Source organism: Balaenoptera borealis (genome assembly GCF_965194805.1).
Source record: "Balaenoptera borealis genome assembly, chromosome: 20".
NCBI lineage: Eukaryota > Metazoa > Chordata > Mammalia > Artiodactyla > Balaenopteridae > Balaenoptera > Balaenoptera borealis.
Window position 1 is genome coordinate 3,076,494 of NC_138879.1, and position 26,259 is coordinate 3,102,752.

The following is a 26,259-nucleotide window of genomic DNA, read 5'->3' on the forward strand; positions in this document are numbered from 1 at the left end:
TTAGAAGAAAATAATATGTTGATACAAATAAAGGCGTTGCAGTAAGGCACATTGACATGGAAATATTAAATCTCACTCTGCCTTTCTCTCTTAGATTTTGATCTCACAATACTCTGTTATCAGCTAAGGAATTTTAATGAAGAGAAACATCTGTAAGAAATGTTTCTTCATTTGCATCTCTTAGAGATATAATTATTTGTTTTATGTAAATGTTTCTCACAGCGTGACTAATGAATATTGATTTGTTAATCTAAAGCCTTTTCTAAGAACTCTCCTACCTGTGAACTAAAAGATATATCTCAAAATTTGTGGCATTTAGAATCAAATCAAGCAAGGTTTAACTCTTTGCTTTCTCACCTACTGGTGGTATTTCCTTGGCTAGTTAAGTCTCTCATAATTGTAATAACTCTCATATTGTGAGGGATATATTATTATGTGAGATAATGTATATGAAAGTATATTGTGCATTGGAAAGCCCACAAAGGTAAGGTAATATTGATAATAACTGTCATTGTGAAGCTGTACACACATGGCATGTGTAGTTATTCCATAAAACCTGTGATTATCTCAGTTGGCGATTAAAAGGGCAACTCCAAAATCCTAGACCAGTTCTGTCACCCTTTTATTATATTTTTTAAATCTTTTTCTTTCTGATTATGTGCTCGTTCTTGACATTAGCCTAATTAAGTAATTAGGGAGCCTTGCCAGTTACAAAAGAAAAGTCTTGATATGAATTCAAGGTCAAATTGGCATTTAAAAAAAATTATTTGCCTTTGAAATTAGAATTAATCGCTACTTCTTCTCTTAATGCAATTAAATACTGATCCTTTATGAATGGATAGCCAATGTGTTTTAGCAGCTGACTAGATAATCAGAGCTTTAGAAATTCTACTTTAACAGGCTATTGGGCATACTGTAAGCATTGGACTATTTAAATGATTAGTATATATCATTATTAGCTATTATTTGACAGTGGGCCAAAGTAATCTATAAACTTTTATAATTATCTTTTACTGCGTATACCAGTACGTAATTGCTTTGCAGGCAGGGATGGATTTGGGGAGAGAGGATACGATTCTTGGAAGACATAGAAAAATTGCAGTTTGTCAGTTGCTTGTCCTTTGTGTGTTCTCCACTGCTCACTGCACATAGACTGTTACAAAGCACTGTGTTCTGTACTGTGCGTGCGGAGGAAAGGCCTGGGGCTGGAGCGGGGGGGACGTACAAGGCTTTTGCAAAACTGTCCTCTAATGGATAGTTGAAGGGCCTTGAATGACAGCACAGAGACTGATTCCATTGAAGACATTTTCTAGGTCTGCTAGTTAAATGTTTCAAATTTGGGATATATATTTTTTTCTTTTTTCCCCCCAGTGATTTATTTATCTTTTAATATTAAACAGTGTCGTTCCAGTCAAACAAGACCTAATTTAAATTTTTCAAGAATAATTTGTGTTCATCTATCTCTCATGTGGTCACAGAGTCAGTCAACACATATTTACAGATTGCTGACTATCTACGAGACACTGTTGTGTATTGGAGTCACCGCTGTGAGCAAGTTTGACATGTGCTGCGCTTCTTCCTGCCTTTTCTTCTACACTGTACTCTTTGTGAGGAATCACAAACCTCCACACGGAGCGGGAACCACTTTGAAGTTCTGCCCAAAAACAACACATGACCCCGAAGATTAAAAAAGTAACTTCCTTCTATCACAAAGAGAAGAGCTCACATTTTCCTCTCTGTTCTATTTTGTGAAGAGGGAAGGGGAGTTTGTGTAAATCTTTAAGTCTTTTTTTTTTTTTTTTCAAAATATGGATCATAAAGCAAAACAACAAACAAGGGACCAAGAACAAAAGCCACAGCAAGAACAACAAAAAAGCCAGGAGTCTTCCAGCTCAATCTAAGGCAATACCTATGTGATAGGTAACAAGGACGATCATTCCATATAGTCTCTTCCTATTAATAGAAGAAACACAAAGAAGAAGAACAAGTAGCCATTTTCTGGCTTCGTTTTAACAATTGTGACCATACATTAAAAAAAAAAAAAAACAGCTGGAGAAGAGAATAATTACCTCCTTCCTTGATTCACACAAGCAATCATTTTTGTTTTCATAAAGACAAAACAAAAAGCATTCCCCTATAAAATTTGGGATTGTTACTAAATTATCAGATAATCTCTTCTACTCTATTTTGCTGTTGGTGAATATTTTACCTATTGTCCCAAATAATGGCGTATGGCCATGTTCCAAAGGTAAAGAAAAATAACATTGGGCTTATGTATGCTTTTTAATAGCCATATTCCAAAAAAGGTAATTTTTTCCAAAACAGGTTTGGTAGTCATGGTTTCTAGTTTTAATTTGTACTTAACACGCCATTTCAGTTCTCACCATCCATGTGCTCTGTGTTTACTTACCTCACTTAAGACAGGTCTGTTTCCTTTTCTGCTTCATGGAAACCTTCACCATCTGCCCCCAATGCCATAATAGCCTGCCATGAGGTTTAGGTTTACAGCAATACTGACAAATTTGGTGGGGGGAGGGCTGGCAAAGAAAGTAAAGGAAAAAGAAACAAAAGAACTAAGCCAGTTGAAATTCAACTCAATTAATGGAAAACTTTCAGGTTAGCAAAGCATTGTTATTGCACACTGTAAAACGAAGTTTAAATTTTCTAAAAGTGCATTTATTGCTGTATCTACTATTAATATTATTAAGTCCTTTTTATTTGCAAAGTGCTTGGTCTTTGAGAGTTTTATGTTGTCATCACATGCATAAGTGAGATCTGTTTAGAGGAAGAAGCATTAAGATCGTTTTACATTAAAAATAAACCAACTCAATTGAAACATCTCACCAAGAAGATATATGAAAAGATTCTCAGTATCATTAGTTATTGGGGAAAAGCAAATTTAAGCCACAGTGAGATACTATTTCACACTCATAGGATGGTGATAATAAAAAATATACAATATAGAGGATATAAAGAAACAAAAACTCTCTTACGTCGCTCGTGGAAATGTAAAATGGTTCAGCACTTTGGAAAACAGTTTGGCGGTTTCTTAATAAGTTAAACATAAATTTACCGTATAAAGCAGAAATTCTACTTCTAGGTATCTGCCCAAGAGAAATGAAAACCTATGGCCACACCAAAACAGGTACATGCGTGTCCATAGCAGCATTATCCGTAATAGGCCAAAACTGCAAACAATTCAAATTTTCATTAACTAAATAAAATACGATGTTTCCATACAATGGAATACTATTTGGCAATAAGATATAAAGGTACTGACACAGGCTACAACCTGGGTGAACCCTGAAAGCATTATGCTAAGTGAAATAAGCCAGGCACAAAAGACTACATACAGTATGATTCCACTTATATGGAAATACAAGTATACAAATATAGAGAGACAAAAAAAATAGTGGTTACTTTGGGCTGGGGCAGAAACAGGGATTAACGGTAAAGGGGGCCTGAGGGATCTTATTGGGGTGATGGAAATGTTCTGAATCAGGATTATAGTGACAGATGCACCATTAGGTACATTTAACTAAAAGTCATTGAATTGCACACATAATGGGGTGGAGCACTGTGGTGGGTTTTCTGTACAGGTGTTCTAACGCCACTTCAAGATGGAAAGGGAGGTTAGCCCTTACGTAGGAAAGAGACTTGCTGTAGAGGTTCGTCGACTCTGTGTCTCTGTCTACGCCACCTGCTTGCACCATGAAACCTTTATGGCCAATAAAAGCAGGAAGTAGACCATTCCTGGAGCTAAGATTTTATATTTCCCTGCCCCAAAGGACAGCATAAAAACTACGTTGACCTTAGATTTCATACTTCTCAGGTGGGTTCAAGAGAGGGTGCAGTGTGATGCAGGGTACTTGAAAAGGAGAGTAGCTGACCTCAGCATCCTGAAGTCAGGTGTGGGCAGAAGGAAACAGGACACCTGGTAATGAAAGCAAACCCAAGGCCAGATGAATCATAAATGCAGCAGAGAAACAGGGGAAGTGTCACCAGAGAGGGTGAACAATGGCTTTCGATGTGTATCCTGCCATACTCAATAGAAACTGCATATGTTAACATGCAAATGAAGTCTCAAAAATTAAAATCATTCCTCCTTTCCATTCTATTAGAGCAGCAACTCTGGAACCCCTTTCTCTGTGATGCATCAGCATTAAAGCAGCAACATCATTCATGTTCTTACGTGAATACACATGGCTTTGGGGTTGGGTCCCAGGACCATCTGCCAGATGGAGGGATGCAAAGGGTATTAAATATCGTTGTTTTTCAGTGATTTGCAGTTCAGTGAAAGATATAAGCCAGACACGTACGTACATAAATAACTGCAATAAAACAGGAGAGCAAATGCTAACAGCCAGAGGTGTCATGGTGAGTGGTAGTTCCTAAATGCCGTTCAATGTGCTGTTTCTAGACGGGTTGCATTAAAATCAGAAAAGAAATAAAAACACAACTTCTCTAGTCCTACCCTAGCCCCTTGCTGCTCAGTGTGGTCTCAGGGAATCACCTGGAAACTTGATGGAAACAGAACCTCCAACCCCACCCTAGACCCACTGAATCAGATTGTGCATTTTTAATAAGGTCCCTGGGCTATTCCTGTGCACATGGCATTTGAGGAAACACCAGTCTGGGCTATAAAATTAGATGCTCCCGGTGTGGGATCCTGAGCAGGTGGATTTTTGACAGGCTCCCCAGGGGGTTCTGTGTTCTGATCATCCAAGGAAGGTGGTGATCCCTGGAGACTTGGGAAATTGCAGAGACCCCACGTGGTGCATAGGCTGGAGCTGCGTCTGCAGGGTGGGTGGAGAGTGGATAGGAAGAGCCATTCTGTGTAAGCAAGGGTGCCGAGGCAGCACCGCTCATGCCCGGGAAGGTGAGCTCTCGTCCGGCCTGCCCATCCCCTCTGTGGCCCTGTTTCTGATTTCCTAGAAATATTTAGACGCACACATGCATCTTTGTTCCTAACAGAAGAAGTGCTCCTGTTCTGGATCATGACAATCCCTCCAGTTGTCCCTTTGATCTTTGATTCCAGGCCTTCTGCTTTCCTCTTAAGACCCTACTCCAGCAGCGACCCCCTTCTGCCTGCATCTTCCCCCCTTTCTTCTCGAACGGGCTCCATCCCCCCAGGTACAAACAGGCGCGGGTGTCTGCCATTCCCAACAAAACCCTCCTTGGACTCCACATCACCCTCCAGCAACTGCCTATCACTCTCCTTCCAGCCACAGCTTTGAGAAAATGGAAACTAGGTTTTAGTTGTTTTTTTTCTACAAAAGAGATACGTATTCATTATACAAAATTAGAAAACAAAATAAAAGGAAAAGAGAAGCCATAACCATAATATCAACGGCTAGAGGGCATCATCATCAACTTGTATGTATTTCTAGCATATTTCTATTCACCGAAGTATTGATACTTTCAAAACTTTAAAATGGATCTTTACTGTTCACACTGCTTTATAATCTGCATGTTAAATATTATATGAAGATTGTTCAATGACATTGCATTTTAATTTACAGTGTTATTCTTAGTGGTTGAATAGTAGTCAATGTTGTAGCTGGATCATATTTTTTTAATTTAATTTTTATTTTAAATTGGAGCACAGTTGATTTACAATGTTGTGGTAGTTTCAGGTGTAGAGCTAAGTCATTCAGTTGTACATATACATATATCCATTCTTTTTCAGATTCTTTTCCCATATAGGTTATTACAGAATACTGAGCAGAGTTCCCTGTGCTCTACAGTAGGTCCTTGTTGATGATCTGTTTTATACACAGTAGTGTGTACATGTTAATCCCAAACTCATAATTTATCCACCTGCCCCCCCCGCCTTTCCCCTTTGGTAACCGTATTTGGTAACTTAGAATTTGTTTTCTACGTCTGTGAGTCTGTTTCTGTTTTGTAAATAAGTTCATTTCTATCATTTTTTTAGATTCCACATATGTGATATCATATGGTATTTGTCTTTCTCTGTCTGACTTACTTCACTTAGTATGATAATCTCTAGGTCCATCCATGTTGCTGCAAATGGCATTATTTCATTCTTTTTTATGGCTGAGTAATCTTTCATTGTGTAAAATATACCACATCTTCTTCATCCATTCCTTTGTTGATGGGCATTTAGGTTGCTTCCATGTCCTGGCTATTGTAACTAGTGCTGCAGGAAACATTGGGGTGCACGTATCTTTTCGAATTATGGTTTTCTCCGGTATATGCCCAGGAGTGGGATTGCTGGATCATATGGTGGTTCTATTTTTAGTTTTTTAAGGGACCTCCATACCGTTCGCCATAGTGGTTGTACCAGTTTACGTTGAATAGTCGTCCGTGGTGCAGCTGGATACCGTTTTGAAGGGTTAACGACGTGTTTCTCCCCATGCGCACCCTCTTGCACTTGCTTATCACAGCTGCCTCCTCCCGGTGCCTGCCCCACAAAAGGATGCTGTGAGTACCAGGCTAAGTATCTTAACCTGGGTGTTTTCTGCAGAAATGGAGACAGAATTTTAAAAACAGACTTTCACGACTCATGGTAGAGGGGAGGGAGTAGAGATAAGAGAAAGAAAAGTTTTGCCTTCAGGAGTCTTTCAGGGATCTGGTTTTGAAAAGTTTACGACACACTGTGGCCAGTGTCCAAGGTCACCGTGACTAGGGTTCCCATGGGCAAGGTTGAGAGGGGAGTTGGAAATGACTGGGCTCGTGTTATGCCCCTTTCTGACTAAACCCAGGGATAGGAAAGACAGAGTCCCTAGATTCTAGTTCCTGAGGATAGAAAGGAGTTGGGCTCCGTGCTCCCAGATTCCCAGCACTTCCACGACCTGAAGAGTTGAGTGGAAATGGAAGAGGGGCAGAAAGGACCTGGTGTAGCCCACTCAGCTTCCTGTGACCCCAGACTGGTCTGGGGGAAGAGTCAAGTTCACCTATGCGTTTATAAAGGATATGGCATTGGATGAGCCAAGGGCACCCCACACAGGAAGTCTGCATGGGTGGCAGCACCCAGACCAGACAGGCATGAGGGCATCTCCGTAGGTGCAGGGTGAAGGGGCAAGTGCAGCAGAACGATGAACTTGGGGATTATGATATGGTCAGATGCCAACTGATGATCAGCAGTCTTCCCCTCCGCTCTCACCGCGTTTTACGGAAGCACTAACTCAGAAGTGACTGCAAGGAGAGAGAGAGGAGAATTTCCTGAATGGATTACGTTCTTCTTGAGAAAGGAAAGAACTGAGAAAATAAGGTGACTCCTTTGCACACCTGAGTAGTGGCTTAGAAGGGTTGTACCTACCTACTGATCAAGGTCTACCATAATTTAACGGATCTCCTACTTTCAGAAGGTTTTTTCGCTCCCAGTAGGTCATTATTATAAGTCATGCATAACCAAGCATCCCCATTCGTTCTCTCCACTGCTGGCCTTCCTGAGTTTGTCAACCTGGTTCAACCTTTTTTTTTGTTCTTTCTATGCTAACAAAACTACTCTTACGAAGGTAACCAATGAACTAGGTCTTGCCAAACTCAATGTACTCACCATAATCTCTGTATGTCACGTCACTTCCCTATTTGACATTGATACATATTCTACTGAAATTCTCATCTCTCTTGAGTTGCTTAATGTAATTCTTTTATTTCCTCTACTTCTCTGACTTTTCTTTCTTAGTTTGCTTCTGTAGTTCCAACTCCTCCAAAACCCATTTAAATGTTGATTTTTTTTTCAGATTATCATTCCCCTTGGTTCCCTCTTCTCCGTTGCCACGTGTTTCAAGTTGATTCTTGGTCAGTGTCACATATTTAACTATCTCCTAAATATGGTACCTCCTAGATCTTTATCTTCTATATCAAATTTTTACTAGATTGCCTCATTCGTGGCATCTTCTTATGGATCTTAATTCACCCACCCATCCATTCATTCATTTATTGATTTAATATTTATTGAGTGCCAGATATTGGTCTAGGCATTTGTGATATAGTAAGAACAACAACAAAAAAAAGCCAAAAAAAATCTGTGCTCTGAGACATTACACTCTAGTTTGATGTGATGGACAGTAAACAAACAGTAGAGGGAAAATGGCATTTTTTCAGTTAACCGCTCTATAATCAGGCTATTTTCTTCTCCATACCTATGATTTTTCCTTCAGCTACCATAGCCAAGAATGTTATGATTATCCATCAGCTTTTTCATATTAGAATCATCAGAATCGACCTCGACTCCTCTTCTGCTTTGCTTTGGGAAGCAATAGAGCTGAGTGGTTAGGAGTCTGGGCTATCCCATCCCACAGATCATGGTTCAAATTTTGTCACTTAAAATAGCTACGTGACTTTGGTCAAGTTACTTAACCTCTCTAAACTTGTATCAAAAAATCCTACCTCAGGACCTCCCTGATGGCGCAGTGGTTAAGAATCCACCTGCCAATGCAGGGGACACGGGTTCGAGCCCTGGTCCGGGAAGATCCCACATGCCGCGGAGCAACTAAGCCCGCGCGCCACAACTGCTGAGCCTGCGCTCTAGAGCCCACGAGCCACAACTACTGAGCCCACGTGCCACAACTACTGAAGCCCACGCACCCAGAGCCCATGCTCTGCAACAAAAGAAGCCACCGCAGTGAGAAGCCCATGCACTGCAACAAAGAGTAGCCCCCGCTCGCCGCAACTAGAGGAAGACCGTGCACAGCAACGAAGACCCAACGCAGCCATAAATAAATAAATTAATTAATTTATTAATTAAAAAAAAATCCTACCTCACAAGACTAAGTGTGAGTGAAATAATATACAGTCATTATCCCTGCCTTATATTTGGTACTCACTAAATGGTAGCTATTGTTCTTTTATTATTATTATTAATCCAGTTGGCAATTAAATCTTGCAGATTCTATTTTCTAAAACTTCACTGGCTAAAATGGTAGCCCCCAATGCATGTGGTCATTGATCCCTTGAAATGTGGTTAGTCAAAACTGAGAGGTGCTGTAAATGTAAAATACACACTGGATACCAAAAACAGTACCTAAAAAGAATGTAAAATATCTCACAGATAATTTTACATTGATGACCTGTTAAGATAATAATATTTTTGATCTGTTGGGTTAAATAAAATATACTATTTAAATTAATTTCACGTGTTTTGTCTTACCCGTTTAATACAGCTACTAGAAAATTTAGACTTACCTAAGTGGCTCTCATTATAAATATTTCTAATGAAAGTGCTGTTGGAAACATTTCCAAGTATCGTTCCTCTGCTCTGCTCGTCATGACTATTATTGTCTCTCTGCTGTCTTAGTTCAGTACTATCCTACTGGCCTCTGTCCGTGATTCTTCGAAATCCATCCTCTACACAGTTGCCTGATTGATACTTCTAAAATGTTAGAAAAGCTTTTTCTACTACCTGGAGGATATATCCAGGCTCCTTGTCTTGGCGTACAGAACTCTCTGTGATGATGCGTTTTTACCTCTCTGGACCGTCCTTGAATTCTTTCTCACAGTTTCCACGGAATGCGGCTGCTCAAAACTATTCATGCTTCTTTGCTATTGTACATGGTTTCCCTCTCCCTGAAATGAACTCTCTCATCCTGCCTACCCAAAGAATTCCTCCTTTATCCTTAAAACACTACCTTGTTGCGGTGCGAAGTTTCCCCACATCTCCTTTTAGTTTTGTTTATACAACCAAGCTTTCACTTACTTTCTTCATTGTCCTTCTCCATTACTTATTCTCTCTCTTTTTGGGCGTTGAGTTTCTTAAAAACTGGGATTGTAATTTATTACTGTCTGTATTCACCATACATATCAGAGTATTTGTAACAGATTAAGTAAGCAAAAATATTTAAAGGAAGGAAGGATAAATTGAAAGCTTATTTAAAAACATAATAAACAAGCAAGCCATAAAAACAATATAAACTAAATATTTGGTACTGTCCATCTTGAATTTGAAAAAAATACTCATGTCTAAGACACACCAATTGCCCAAATAAATATAATGTAACATCTGTTTCCAAATATGATAGTTGGATTTTGCATCAGAAGTACTATTAGGACCCACAGCCGATTCTGATTTTTCCATTTCCTACTTCAGCCAGTGGGAGCAATTGGAAATAATACACGCACCTCTTGAAACAGTCAATTCTTTAATAGAAACTCTAGAACTTGATCAGTTCACTCTTTGATATAAGACTGTCTTCTCTAATTTAAACAAAAAAAGCAACACCTGTGATTAGTTATCCTTATTGGAAGTTCTGTTCTTATATTATTTCTACCATGAAACTCACATAAGCAATTCTGAGGATAAGGCCCGTAGTGCACTCTTTGAAAGTTTGCAAGCCTCTTTGTTTCCTAGGTTTTGTCTCCATAGACTGTCCCTTATCTGACAGAAAGCTGCCCTTCCCCGCTGGGAGAACCCTGAAACCACTATCAGGTGCTAATGATTTCTGAACCAGACAGAAAACAACTGAGAGACGTGAGCACACATTTCTGTGCTGTCATCTCATTCCTGGTGATTTATTCACTGGAAGGCACTGTTTGTTTTCCAAGGTGGAGCCGTTAGGGAAGGTCTACACTCATCTTTGCAATTTCTTAAGAACCTAAAAACAGATATAGTAGTGTACTGACCTAATTTTCCAGGCAAGGGTTACCCAATAGGTCAGTGGGCTAATTCCAGAGTTTTATGTACTGTGAAAAAGTATGGTCATTGGATCAAGAAGTTGGCTGGGGGCGAAAGTTGCCCTTTAAGGGTAACATAGATGACAGATGACATCACCATTGGGCCTGGGCTTGCTTGCCTTTGGGGACTAAAGTTTCATAAATTATCACAAATTAATGTTTGTGCAGCATGGGCTGTGTAGAGGCAAAAAGATATGATGCACTTTGTAGGAATTACTTGTACTAGGAAAGAATTTACCAAAAAAAAAAAAAAAAAAAAAAAAAGATACTTCAGTTTAAATGAGCCTAAAATCTTCGTGTAGATCCATTCCATTTTAAAATTCACTATTGTGATATACCAAGGTGCTGTTTTTGTAACATACCTTTTTATTATTCGCATCATTATTGGTAAGTAAATATTGTGTTCACAGAAAAATATAATTTATTTTTCATTTACAGTTACGAATTTCACATTTAAACTTGTCATTAAAAATTCTTTATAAACATAACTTAATGGACTGGTTACAACGGGCATCAACAAACTGTTTCTGTAAAGAGCCTGATAACAAATATTTAACGCTCGGCCGGCCATGCAATCTCTGTAGCCATCTCTCAACTCTGCCCTTGCATCAGGAAAGCAACCAGTAAAACTTTATTGACAAAAGCAGGAAAAATAATAAGCAGTGGGCTGGTCTCAGCCCACAGCCAGTTTGTCGACCCCTAAGCTATAGTATAATACAGTATAGTATCTCAGAGAGATACCTTCATTTACTCAACCATTCTCTTATTGCTGGGCATTTAGATTATTCCAAAAATGTCCTATTCTAATAAAAATTTTTAAATAAATGGCTCTGCGATTAAAACTTTGTCTGCACTCCCAAAATTGCCCTTAGAATAGATTCCTAGAAGTAGAATTTCTAGGTCAAAAAGCTATAAATATTTGTAAGGCTTCCTATTCTTTTGCCCCTTGCGAGGAGTGTAAATTGGTGTGTCGTTTCTGGAAAACAGAACTGATGCCTCCCCAAGATCTTAACTAGTTCTAAGTATGATCATTTGTAAAGGAGAACAAAGAAAGGATTTTATGTTAAGAAAAAGGTGTCTCAGTGTATTCGTTTTGTGTGTATGCAACTGTATACAATTTGCATGTTACACAAATTTAGTTTTTTCCAAGTTTATTATCCGTTTGTACGTCTTCTCTTTACGTTTTCATTTATACACATTGGACTTTTTTTTCTTTTCTTTACTTTTCCTTTTTTTTTTTCCTTTACCATTTTGTCTTCTCCTCTCCCAATTTTATTTCCACTATCCGTATTTTAGTAGTAAAAAATCTAAGACCACAGGTTTTTGAATCACACTGCCCAGGTCCGTACTCTGATTCTGCCACTTCCTAGCCGTGTGACTTAACTTTAATTTCCCATATTTCTCAACTTCCGTATTTCTGAAATGGAGTCAGTAAGAGTATCTACATCATCTGTGGCTTTGAGAAAATTGTGTAAAGCACTTTACACATTGCCTTACACACAGTAAATGTTCAATAAATACCACCTAGGACAATGACAGTGAAGGCACAATTTCTTTATTACTTAAATGTTCATTATCCGTCTGGTGATCAAATGTATCATTACTTCTATTTTCCTTTAACTTTATTTTGATTTAATTAAAAACTCCCCGGATGCTGTTTTGGTGTAAGGTATGAAGACGGCTTAAACTGATTTATTTTCCAAATAGCTGGCCAATTACTGCAGTATTTTTTACTGAATAGTACATTCCTTCCTCATTAGTTTGTGCTGTGACCTTTATCAAATATTTTGCTTTTACACATTTTAGGATCTGCCTCTAGTGTCTTAAATTTATCTGCTGGTTCATTCTGACCTCTTCGTCACTGATTTAATTATTGCTATTTTATAACACCCAGTAATACTTGCATTACTCTAGTTTCCCATTTTTCCCCAGAATAAATTTGTTCTCCTAGTTGTATTTTATAGTCATGTTTTCAGTTTCCAAAAAGAATTTCTGTCACTTGAATTTGGATCAGAAGTAAAAGATACTTGCCAAAAAAATTGAGAATTGACATCACTATAATAAGCATTCTTCCCATCCTGGAACATAATGTGTATCCTCATTTATTCAACTCTTCTTTTATGTTTTTTGATGGAATTTTACCATTTCCCATGTCATGCAAAAATAGATAACACTTATTGACATTTAATTCTGTGCGAGAGATTTCTGTAAGGACTTTGCATGTACGAATACGTTTAACTCCTAAAACTATAAGAGAAAGGTTTTTCATTATCCCCACTTGACAATGGTAAAACTGAGGAACATAGAGATTAGGTCATTCGTCCCCGATCACCCTAGGCCCGAAGTTAGAACCAGAGTCGGCTTCCAAAAGCCCATGTTTTTAATTACTGTGATATACTCGTCATATACTTTAGATGTTAAGACAATTCTTAAATGTATCATATCACTGTGGCTGTGGGAATGACATAGTTTTTTCCCCAAATTATTTTTTTTTATTTATTTATTTTATTTTTGGCCGCATTGGGTCTTCATTGCTGTGTGCAGGCTTTCTCTAGTTGCGACGAGCGGGGGCTACTCTTCGTTGCGGTGCGTGGGCTTCTCATCGTGGTGGCTTCTCTCGTTGCGGAGCATGGGCTCTAGGCGTGCGGGCTTCAGTAGTTGTGGCACGTGGGCTCAGTAGTTGTGGCTTGTGGGCTCTAGAGCGCAGGCTCAGTAGTTGTGGCGCACAGGCTTAGTTGCTCCGCGGCATGTGGGATCTTCCCAGACCAGGGCTCGAACCCGTGTCCCCTGCATTGGCAGGCGGATTCTTAACCACTGCACCACCAGGGAAGTCCTCCCCAGATATTTTTTTTAATTGGTAACTGCTAACAGAGAGAGGAAAAATAATTGTCTTTATTGTTGATGAACTCATAATTTGTACATAAAAATCTACTTTGAGCGTTTACAAAAAAGAAAGAGAAAATTGGGTACAAATGATATTTCAAGAAAAGAAAGAAAGAAAACTAAAATTGAGATGTTTCCACTAACAAACTTAGTTTTGTTGTTGTATATTTTTCCTGAAGACCAATTTGAATGTTGCAGCACAATACCTTGGTTTAGCTTGAGGAAAGAAACTGTCTTCAGAACAGAGTTGGAAAAGTATGACCAGTGATAACTCTGTGTCATGGAAAGGTCCGTGGACACCCAGAAGAGGAAATCTAAAATTTCCTGCATGTTAGCAGTCTCTGCTGCAGTTTCCTTAAGGTTTTCTGCTGTGTTACCTACAAGAAGAAATTGACACGTACTTAGCTATGTCTATTAGAGTTCTTCCTTCCCTCAATACCTTGTTGTCTCTGCTGAATGTTATGATACGTTTGTGTCACTTCATAGACAAAATGTGCAGCTGTGTACACACACACACATAACATACACACACACATAACATACACACACACATATACATACACACACAGACATACATATACACACATATGTACACACACAGACACAAACACAGCAACGCCAAAGTGAGGCAGTGTCATCAACTGTTGTCAATCAAATAATAGGTTATTCAGAACAATTACAAATCATCCACTTGAGAGTAATCATGCTAGAAAATTTCCTGACAGTTTGCTATTGCTATACTAATGTCACTGTCAAGGGAGGGAGATCATTTCTCACTTGAGATTCGAGCTCCGCAGGATATAAATCCCTACACAACCAAAGAAGCCGTAAGAACATGTTTTCCAAAATGCAAGATAATCCCTTGACCCATAAGTCTCACTAATGGGGCAAAATTTCTCTCTCCCTTCCCGGGGGGCTACTCTTATAGGCTAAGAGTAAAGTAGATGATGTTATATCCAGGAGCTAAAATGAGAAAGATCTGATGTGGGCATATCTGATAAATCACCTTCCTTGGAACCCAGAAACTTTATGTGTGATTGCCTTGTGAATTATCAATGCAACAGACAAAGCAACTGGTGGTTGCTATTTGTTGTTTATGCTTCTGCTCTCCCCTTCCTCCTCCTCCTCCTTCTCCTCTTCTCCTCCTCTTTATTATTATCATTAATTATTACTGTTTATACTACTACTGTTATTTTCAGTGCAGTCCACCTGACTACCCTATATAAATTGGTTACCTTCCCCTTTACATCTGGCACTTTCCTCCCCTGCTTCTTTCATAGGATTTCGTATCTTTTAAGAAACTCTATTTTTCTAGTGTTGCTTGTCTCTCCCCGCTAAAATGTAATCCTTCACAGAGTAGGATGTTGCATCTGTTTTCGGGGTGTACCCACAGAGCCTAAAAGAGCCTGGGATGCATAGTAGGTGCTCAATAAATACATGTTGGATGGATACCAAACGTTGCTGGTACGTAGAGGGCTAATTACTTCTGTCTTTGAAGGTTTTTCTAAGCAGAGGGACCTGTTGCTTAAATAGTATTTTGATGCATTTATTGACCCAAAAATATTTTATCTGGGCCTTCCATGTACCAGGCACTCTGTTAGGCTCTCTGAAAGATTTAGAGAAAGATTAAGCCATAGGTCTTATCATTGAGATTCTTCTAGTTTATGAGGAAAGAGAAACCTGTACAAATAGGATTATATTACACTATGGTGGGTTTTAGAAAAAAAAAAAAACAAACCTTAGGAACAAATAGTTGGTGTATGATTTGCAGCTGTTTTATAGAGGCCGTCCTTCCGGAAGAGGTGATGATTAAACCAGGCATAGAAAGATGGATAAGAGCTTTCTAGGACTGTAAAATGGCAAAGGACATTGTGAGATTTGCACGTGAGATCTGGATGTGGAGGTGTGGGGAAACATAGTCTGTTATTGTCATGAAGCTGGGGCTCTAGAAAGTCCCCCCACGTCGACTTGTAAGTCGTCATGAGGCTCAGAGGCTGTTCAGAGTGGGCCACAGGCTCCCTACAAGCTGCACCCGAGCCCGGGTTGGCAAAAGGGATGTGACTCTCCAGAGGGAGCTGATGCTGGGGTGATAAAGTGCACTCGTGTTTTTCTCTAAGCTTCCATCTCACGTGAGTTTCTCCTCACATATTTGGTGACCATGTGGTTTGGCCGAAGGGAAGAGAGTTTATGAACACCGCGTCAGCAGAATATTGGCGTCAGAATTTCACAGAATTTATCTGGGTCCTAAGGGACTGACTGGGCCGGACCTCAGACCAAGATTCTGATAAAAAGAGATAACGGGGGGGGGGGGGGCGGGGGGGGTGGTCAAAGCAGGAACCGTGCTTCATTTAGCCTGAGTCAGAGGTAACCAGAGAAATTTAAAGAAGGAGCTAACGCAAGAAGTTTTGAACCTGCAAATAGGTAACTCAAAACTTTAAACTCCAATAATTTGTAATCGTAATAAAGAAGATCTTTTTTCCCTACCTATCGTATTAAGTTAGTGTTGTCAGCTTTGGTCTGGATGCTTCTGTCATAAGTATACTGTTTACAATATTGTCTTTAAAATGTGTGTTGAGGGTTATTTATGATCACTCATTGTACAGTAATTTATTTAATGTGGAGCTCTATTGCAATTAAAATCATGCTGGATCTTTTCGTTTTACACAGGAGGAACCTGAGGCTTAGAGAGAGGAAGTGATTTATTCGGGTGACACAGTTGGTCCAGGTTTGGGATGGGGACAAGTCTCCTGACTTCTAATTCAGTTTTCCTCCTAGAATATCTATGAGTCAGGTTCAAATTTTGATCTTGTTCTTGTGGAGAGGGTATGGATTTTCCAGTCAGATGTATGGGAGTTTGAATTCCAGGTCTAGTGCTTCTTACATGTGTGACTTTAGATCAGTTAACTTTATTGTTAAAAATTTCATTTAATTTTATTTTTATTGAAGTATAGTTGGTTTACAATGTTCTGTTAATTTCTGCTGTACGGCAAAGTGATTCAGTTATATATACGTACATATACATTCTTTTTTAAATAGTCTTTCCATTGTGGTTTATCCCAGGATATTGAATACAGTTCCCTGTGCTACACAGTAGGAGCTTGTTGTTCATCCTTCCTGTATATAATAGCTTACATCTGCCAACCCCAAACTCCCACTCCATCCCTCCCCCACCCCCTCCCCCTTGGCAACTACAGGTCTGTTCTTAGATCAGTTACCTTTAACTTTCTGAGCCTCAGTTTTCTCATCTGTGAAATGTGGCTAGTGAGATAAAAGAGACCATATTTGTAAGGTCTCCAGCCCAGGGCCTTCCTCAGGCTGGGCAGTAAGTAAATAAGAACTGATGCTGTCAGCACCTCAAATCACCGGTTGGGTTTTACTCTGAGAAGTAGCCTGGTATGGCAGAGCTGCATTTTGGGTTCTATGACCAGAAGTGGGAACTCTCTAAGTAAATTTCAGCTGAATTTCTTACTCTGTGGTTTTGACATTCATGTTCCCTTGTGATCGTGAATGGCATAGAAGACAGGATTTTTTTTTCAAAAACTAGTGAATGCTCCTTCCCCCTGTTGTAGATCCTCAAAGAATAATAACATGTACTGAACTTTACGATCAGTAAGAGAGTAAGATACACCTTTGAAATCGTCACAAATCAAAATCACAAGGAGATATGACTTCACACTTGTTAGGATGGCTATTATCAAAAAACAAAAATAACAAGGGTTGGCCAGGATGTGGTGAGGATGTGAAGGGTACAGGAACCCTTGTGCACTGTTGATGGGAATGCAAATTGGTGCAGCCCCTATAAAACTCGGTGTAGACGTCAGCAATCCCCACCTCCAGGTATTTTGCGCAAAGGAACTGACATCAGAATCTCAGAGAGAGATCTGTCCTCTCCTGGAGTTTTTAATCTCTCAGTCTCATCCACACTGAGCCTCCGTCAACTGTCCGCCACGGTTCTCGTTTCCCTCCCCCAGCTGCTTCCCGCAGAGGTTTCTGCCCTGGAAAGTCGTGATTCTCTGTATTCGCCTGTCCTGTCTCCAAGTCTGGGGACAGCGATTTGCCTTGTGACCTCACTTCTTTGAAGCTTCTCAGAAGAGTTGTCGATTTTCAGCCTGTTCAGTTTTTCACTTGTTGTCAGGAGGCTGTGACAACTTGCAACCTTCTCACATGCCAGGCCAGACCATTCTTTTTTATAAATTAAAAATTTCACTATGTTTTAAAATGAGCGGTACATCCTTCGAGAAATAAAGGATGATGACATATAGTATACGTCTAATGATATTTTAAAACGACTGGACTTTGGAACTCATTCCCTGATTCTAATTATTTCCATAATTATCATCCAGTAAAGAAATTAATTAATCCTGCTCTTCGAGCTAAATTCCTGCGTACATTCATGCAGAGTACATGTTTAGAATGGTCATCTCCTAAAGACAATGACTAAAAATCCAGAGGAAAAATGTATTTGGAAAATAAGAGATAGATAATTTCTTAAGTCAACAGAAAACGGAGCCTGAATATTTTGCCTAAAAACCCCAAACCAAATCCAAATCTTTCTTAATTGACAACCTACATTGATTTGAATGAAAGTCCCAATTCTATCTCATCAAGAGACCCTTTGGTAAATTTCTGATCGTGTATCAACCCACGAACGTGGAGTGCTCACAATATTACATTTGAGTCTCCCCCAATTGCAGATGCGTTTTGTAAGAGGGATTAAAAGGAAATGAATGGAATAGCATTTAAAGAATCAGAGGATAATACACCAACCCAAGTGAATGAGGTCCGTGGAGCTTTTGTTCATTCGTTTTGGTAAATTCACCATTAGTAGCCTCCAGGTGATGGAGTCTCTGATTCCTCGAAAGGCTCTCAGATGGTAATATCTTTTGTTCTGATATTTCCGTCCTAATATTGCAGACGACCCACTATTGTGCTGATAATGAACAGAGCTCAGGTAGATCGCCTCTCTTCAACCTCTGAAAGTGTTTCTTACTCTGCAAAAGACCTTGGAGAGTCCTGGCTCTCTCTCAGCCAGTGACACTTGCTTACCTGAGGCAAACAGTTGACACCTTTTCCTGACATGCATGACAGCAGGAGGGAAGCAGTGCCTCTGCCAGGTGTTGCCTGTACCTGGCCGGAAGCGTACTGCCTCAGCTATTAGGACATTTATTGACGCGTTCTCAGCGTTTACTGTCAGCATTGCCAGGCCACGCGTGCGCAGAAACTGAATAAACCCTTTTTATATCACGCTCACCACCTTTTGGCAGTGCTATAGCCTTGACTTACAATTCAGCAATTAAGTTTCCTTTTGCAATTGGAGAAAGTTTGAAATGTAGCTCCATAATATCCCTGCATCCGGTGTTGTCAAAGGCTAAACACTCAATGATTACTTAGACACTCAACGGTTGTTTACTCAAAGCTGTAAAGACAGTTTCACGTCGGGCTTTTTGTTTCTCCTTTTCAGCTGCGTCTCTAGAATCTTATTTCTGCTTCCGAGGCAGATCTCTTGTTGTTGACGCTCTCATTCCTGGGGTGGGGATTTGAAACTGGGTCTGTGGACTTTTTCCTCTTACCATGAGCCCTCTGACCTCTGCTGCGGTTTTTCTTTCCTGGGAATTCCTACAAAAATGGGAATGACTTTGAAAACTAGCCTATCCAATTTAATTATCTGAATCCTACCACAAATCATGGCTACAATGGGAAACGTTACTGAAGATGTACCAGCCTAGGGCTTCCCCGGTGGTGCAGTGGTTGGGAATCCGCCTGCCGATGCGGGAGACATGGGTTCGAGCCCTGGTCCGGGAAGATTCCACGTGCTGCGGAGCAACTAAGCCCGCGCGCCACAACTACTGAGCCCTCGCGCCTAGAGCCCGTGCTCCGCAACAAGAGAAGCCACCGCAATGAGAAGCCCGCACACCACAACGAAGAGTAGCCCCCGCTCGCCGCAACTAGAGAAAGCCCACGCGCAGCAAGGAAGACCCAATGCAGCCAAAAATAAATAAATAAATAAAATAAACTTATATATAAAAAAAAGATATACCAGCCTAGTTGCTAAAGAGAATTTAATTATTTAATTTAAAAAAATTCTTGGAAGGTATCTACTTATCATGACAACCATTGACTTCAGTGTCATTCTATTTTTCTGTTTTGAGTCCCAAGACCAACTTCACATGTCTTCAAAGCTGAATATGGTTGATATTAATGTTGAATATGGTTGATAAAGAATAAAGGTCATTTTTTAACATCTAGAAGACGTGTATTCCCTTATAGCAGTGCAACCATGCCAAGGTGGGAAGCTGCACTTCGGTGTGAAGGGGGTCGTTGAGGAACTGAGGGCAGACCGGAAAGGGCAATCAAGGGCGAGCACATTTGCTTTAGCAAACAGGAAGCCTGCAGCCTTTCCTTCATAGTACAGTACAGAGAGTCAATAAGATCAGGCGGAGGAAGTAATTCAGATCTCACGGTGCCTACCTCCTTTCTGATAAAGGATAGTGGCAAGATAACGTACGCCATATTTTTTCCTAGAGACAAGAGATTCATTCACATGAAGGACAACCAAAGGTGATTTATTTATTCATTTGTATATTCACTTAAAAAGCCAGTATGGACTGCCCCATCTCTCAGTTACTGAGAAGCGTTAGAGAGACTGAAGAATGGGTGGTGGATGCCAAAGTGATGGAGACAGGGCCTTGAGCAGTTCACAGCATGATGGGGAAGAGAGCTGTGCTTATAAATAATCATCCTTGGTAGTTACCAGCGTAATAGGAGAGCCCTGAATAGTGTGCTAAGGAAGGACACATTTTGCCTGGGAAGAAGGAAGGGAGGATTTATTGAGGATGTATGGACCTCTTGTAAGTCAATGGTGTAGTATAATAGATCTAGCTGTTCTAGACTTTAAAGTTTCTCAATTAGACAAATAAATGAATTCATCTTCATACTACGGATATGTTCTATCCCCTATGAATGGCCCTTCGATTGAATCGGGAGTGGGATGGAGCAGCTGAGCTTGATCGTGTAGAACCAGGGAGCAGTAGGTGGTGTGGGGCTGATGAGCTTCCATCTCCATGGGTCCCATGAGTTCTGGTCTCTGCTGCTCTAAGTTAATTCTGTGCTGTAACAGGGAGTAAGAAGCACCAAAAGCTTGCCCTTTGGAAATGGCCCCAGTGGAACAAACTTTCATTTGCATCCAAAACTTCCTCTTCCTGTTATAAATGTTTCTTGTGAGGTTAAGGTGTGGATATTCCCACCTCACTGGCCACTGTTCTGTGTGTGTGTGTGTGTGTGTGTGTGTGTGTGTGTGTGTTTTACAGTTCCATCTAGACCTCAGCCAAGAGTTTGGGAAGTTTAGAAGGAGGAACTGGGCAGGGGGGAAGAGAAAGACAAGAGGGAAAAGTTAATTTGAAAAGGGAGGAAGAGGACAGTTCTTCCAGCATGGAGCAGATTCTGTTTCCTTGTTCATCCACGCTCTTTCTCCCTTCCCACTTTTTTATTGCTCCTGATGATTCGTGGAACCCATCCTCCTGGAATGCCATGGGTCAAAGTACTGTAAAGAAGTAGAAAACAAAATTGAAAGGCATCTGGAGTGAAACCAGATTACATCTACTGAATGGTACTAAATTCTGTCTTTGGTTTTCTGGCATTCCACTTGGAAGATCTCAAGTAATAGATTATATAGACAGAATTTGCAAAAAAATAATAATAATAATAATAATTTCTAAGTGGCTCTTATGTGCTTTAATGAGTTAATATATGAGAGTCCTTTTTGTATTTTTAAAATAGCCTTGATGTATGGATTTCAAAATATTATAAGTAATAGCTAGTGATAGAAATGCTATCACATCTTACTGAACTCAAATAATTACTTTGACTTGTAAATGTTAAATGTGTTCCTTACTTTCAAGGTGATAAGTTACTCTTTTTTAACTGTTAGGATAATTGAGGTTGCTAAGTCTTTAGGGTTTTTTATAACAGTGACTGTTATTTTTGTTCAATGTTGGAGAACGATGCAAATAGGGTTTTCTACAGCAATCTACCTATGAGTCTTCATATGCTTTTCAATAAATAGAAATAGAGTCACAGATGTAGAAAACAAACTTATGGTTATGGGGGGGAAACGGGTGCGGAGGGATAAATTGGGAGATTGGGATTGACATATACACACTACTATATATAACATAGATAATTAATAAGGACCTACTGTATAGCACAGGGAGCTCTACTCAATACTCTGTAATGACCTATATGGGAAAAGAATCTAAAAAAGAGTGGATATCTGTATATGTATAACTGACTCACTTTGCTGTACAGCAGAAACTAACACATCATTTTAAATCAACTATACTCCAACGAAAATTTTTAAAGAACATATGCTTTTCAATAAAGGCAGTTCATTAAAAGGATAATCACATTTTGTTTATTCAGAAATAAACTCATAAATCAGAAACATATTCTGCTGGACCATGTATCCTGATTTTATTTTCCACAAAATGTGGTCATTTTACCCATGATTACAATAACATAAGTGGCATAGCTTGGAAAATATACTGTTAAAGGAAACACTCTAGTGAGATTTAAAATGTGGAATGCATATTGTCTGAATGGAAGTGAACCTTTGGGGGAGGTACCAAAAAGGACTTTAAACCTTAAAACACAGTCAAGGAATGAATGAAGTGGGGTAACTCCTTCAGTAGATTTTGAAGTGAGGGTGATCATCATATTCTTTCCAGCCTTACAATTCTTTGTCTTTACGGAGATCTCGTCAAGTTCTTGAATTTCAACTTGCTCATTGTAATGTCCAGTGAAAATCCCATTAATGTAATCCCACGGAAATAGCTTGTGACTTTCTCCTTCCATCAGCCCATTGTGGTTTGAGTGTTCAGAACATCCAGGAACTTCCAGATCGGTATCAGTTTCGAGGGCTTAAAGTAATTTCAGGAAATAAGTGGAGTGCCCATCTGACCTCCAGTAAGTGTGCCTGGTTCCAGAGAGCTTGCTGTTTTCTCACGATGACCTTGAAAATCACTTCTGTGATCAAGTAAGACCTCTTCTAACACTCAGAGGAAAAGAAATACTTTTCATGAAATGATGAGAATTCAAGGAAGAAAAGTGACTAGGACAACACATTGGTCCACTCACGGTGAAGATGAGACCTGGAAAAATTTTGGCATTTGCGACTTCCTGTTTACTTTCAAGATGATTGCAATATGCAGGGCAATTAACATCCAGTCAATAGCTGGGCTCTGCCAATGTGCATTTTTCTCCCTGCAGAATACCTACAAGAAATCAGTTTTCATTCAAGAGGAGATTTCTCATTTAGATTAATGAGACTAACAAGTTCACTTAGAACCCCCCCAAGAACTATAGGCAAAGCTTATGTACTAGCAAAGGTCATGATGAAGCGACCCTGGGCTCCTTACTAGCTGTGTGACCTTGAGGTCAACTTCAAGGTTCCTAGTTTTATTTGTAAAATGGGAGTGATAATTTTATGTTGACTCATGAGGTTATAAGGGTTAAATAAGAGAACATACTTCAAGCTCTTAACATACTGCCAGACCTTTAGCAAATGCTACGCAGGAGATAGCTGCTATTAATAGCTCAAGATGGTTGTTTCTGAGTGGATTTTTCCCCCTGCAGTGGTTCTCTTTCAACTCGAAGGTAGTAATGGATTTTTATCTATTTGGGGGGGAAATAAGGACATACAGAACAAACCTACTTTTTTTTTTCCTTTGTTATGATCTAAGCTTTCCCTCAGGAAATACCTAGAACAAGAGCAATTTAGATGTAGTTTGAGAGGGTTCCTCATTTTCAAATGGTTATCTAACTAAAGACCAAAAGAACTGTGACAAGATGTGTTGTTGTTTTCCTCGATTTACTAGGCTTAATGGTGAATTCTCAAGGCTGGAATTGCATCATTAGCATAGAATTAGTGTATTGTTGGAATTAGCGCTGAAGAGGAGAGCTCTGCTCCCTAGAAAGTGGGTACCCTGCCTCACCAATAAAATAGATAAAGATGACAGGTTCTGTACGCCACGGTTTAAAGGGATTTCATTGGATTAATTGTAGATGCCTAAGGAGGCTGGCTTGAAGTAAAGACGTACTGATTTCTTCTACACACAGAGCAGGTACTGCTTTTTGGAAGTTGGTTGGATGACAATTAATATTATGTATTTTTTAACCCCCCTGTAGCACATAGATGACACTTTTGTCACTTGGGGAATTGCAATCTGTTGTTGGCACCATCACTTTGCTGCCTGTGGCACTTCTTCAGAAATTCTCGGGTTTCACTGAGCTTACGATTTTCCATCTGGTTGTTTTGGAACAACTTTCCTTTGTCCACTGACCAACCCAACAAATAGTAAATGGTCAGGAACAAAAATATCCAGGATCCAGGTGCCAGAATGGATGTGTTTCTCTGACAGAACTCTGCTTCGTTTTTAGTAAGAGCGTACATTATTCCATTGCTCATCACCCCATCCCAAGTTGGGACAAACTAAGGGAGCAGGTCCCTGTGCAGATTATATTCTCTACTTAAAACCATTTGTACTCAAACCCAAATCATATCTAACTCACTGCGTTAAGAGACCATATTATTTGTTGCAGAGAAAAATTCCATGCCTGAATTACAGTGTATAGATTTATATCTCTGTTTTCAGAGACAGGATTGATTGGCATGTCACAGGTCAGCAATGTTACTGAATATCAGAATCACATATTACACCTTTCAGGTGAAATAATTTGACTTGTTTTATTCAAATCCATTACATTAAAAACCATATGATAATTGGGTTGTATGTTGAAAAGAAAGCAGGAGAGAAGGAGGGGGCTAAAGTCCTAGCTTAATCTCATAGAATAATAAATTACAAATAAATTACCGGAACGCAGCAAAGACTGATCCAAGAATTATGGAATTTCTAGGCTGGAAGGGATCTGAGGCTTGACTTTAGCCATCTTAATTTTACAGCTGAAAAACTGAGAGGAAGGAAAGTTAAATGACAGCTCAAGGTCACAGGTTAGTAAGTGGCAAAGTTGGGGCCGCAAGCTGGATCTCTCAATTTAAAGACCAGCGTTTTTCAAAATATGCAAAGTGTGTCTTCAACATTTTACATTTCAATTGTATTTAATTTAATACACACCTACTATTTTCCACACCAGTTTAGTTCCTACCATCTCATATGGATGCCCTCTTAAAGCACAGACGTTGGTTGATGAAATTTAACAAAATGATCCAGAATGTACCTTTTATGCTATTTCAGAAATCACTTCCCCAACAGTTATATTTTTGTGTTTTACCAAAACATAACTATATGTGTGTGTGTGTGTGTGTGTGTGTGTGTGTGTGTATGATATGTTTAAATGTTTTTCTAGAGCATCTGATTGCATGATGAGAAAGCTCAGTCCATGTATCAAGCAGAATGAATCATAACACATATCATAATCATGTACGCCAGAGATGAAATGCCTGGGTCCCTGTATGCACTTTCTTCTTCACAGAGGCAAGCCAGGGAAATGGTTATTAGTAGAAGCTCTTGTCCATCCCTGACTAATTTGAGGTCAATAGTAGCAATTTGCTTCCTGTATATCATGATGCCTGGAGTTTGGTCTTGTCACAGCACAAGCTACACCTGCATGTTTAGATGACTCAGCAGTTTGATTTTGCCAAGTCAGTTCAGCAATACACTGTTTTACTGATATATTTAAAGTGCAGGCTATGCATCAGGCACCAAAGCTGCGTCCCACAGTGACACTGGGATTTTCCTTTGGTAGGTCCAAATGGACGTACAGGAAACCAGTGACGGACTGGGCTTGCAGTGGGAATTCACATGGCTGGGAGGCCAGCCTATTGCAAAGGGAGGCATGAACCCAGAGTATGGTAACCAAAAAAGAATAGAAAGTCCACACTCTGTCTGGACACGTGTTAAAGTACCAGGAGACCAGCCAGGAGGTGGAACAACAGCAGATTTCAGGTGGTGGCAACAAGCAAGTCATTCAAGGTCACAGCATCCACGGCAGGCAGAGCCCATAAGTATTGGTACCCGAGCGTGAGAGGTGGAATTAGCAATTCACGACAGCATGCACGTCCAGTTAAGCCAAAAAACACCTAAAAATCTACTGAGGTAGAAATGAGGAGAACTGGCCATGTGTACTGTCAACAGTGGTATGCTATTTCTTTTTCTTTTTCCTTTATACTCAAATAACTTAACACTTGGGGATTTCAACTGGCTGTTCCCACCTCTGGACGCTTCTCATTTTTTACCTGCTCTCTCCGCCTAGGACCTTTACAGCACATCACCTGTCACAAGCTTAGAGCTGATCAGACAGGAGCATTTTCGATTGATTACTATTCTCTGCTCTCCTCCAGTTACTGAGACCTGAACTGAACCAAATGGTGAACTTGAGACAGCGCTGCCCAGTCAAATACACTGCACGATTCAGTCTCTGCCTCTTGAATCCCTATGATTCATTCATCTGTAGCTCTCTCTCTCCTCTCACTTCCTCTCTCTTTTTTTAAATAAATCACGCGAGGCACTATTATAGGCAGGGCATGGTGCTGTATTCTAATAGCCTGGTCATGCTGAGAATTGCAGTCGTGTGAGAGAAATCTCCCATGTAGAATGACAACAGTAACCCGATAAGGGTAGGGCATTGGAAATATGAGTTCCCACTTTAAAAAGAATCTGATTTTTTTTTAACATGTTTCCCTTCTTTGCTTAAAACTTAGAAATCTAGTGGGCAATGCTGGGA

The 26,259-nt window shown here is 39.8% G+C and overlaps 1 protein-coding gene and 1 long non-coding RNA gene across 3 annotated transcripts in view; one reads left to right on the forward strand and one right to left on the reverse strand.

The window, feature by feature from the left end:
* KCNJ16 (potassium inwardly rectifying channel subfamily J member 16) overlaps window positions 1-26,259 on the forward strand; it is a 162,027-nt gene that overhangs the window by 66,680 nt on the left and 69,088 nt on the right. The window lies entirely within an intron of this gene.
* LOC309617797 overlaps window positions 1,922-26,259 on the reverse strand; it is a 502,721-nt gene continuing 478,383 nt past the window's right edge. The window contains exon 2 of the long non-coding RNA XR_014238147.1: window positions 1,922-5,680. This is a non-coding gene — a long non-coding RNA (uncharacterized lncRNA). The remainder of the gene's footprint in view (window positions 5,681-26,259) is intronic.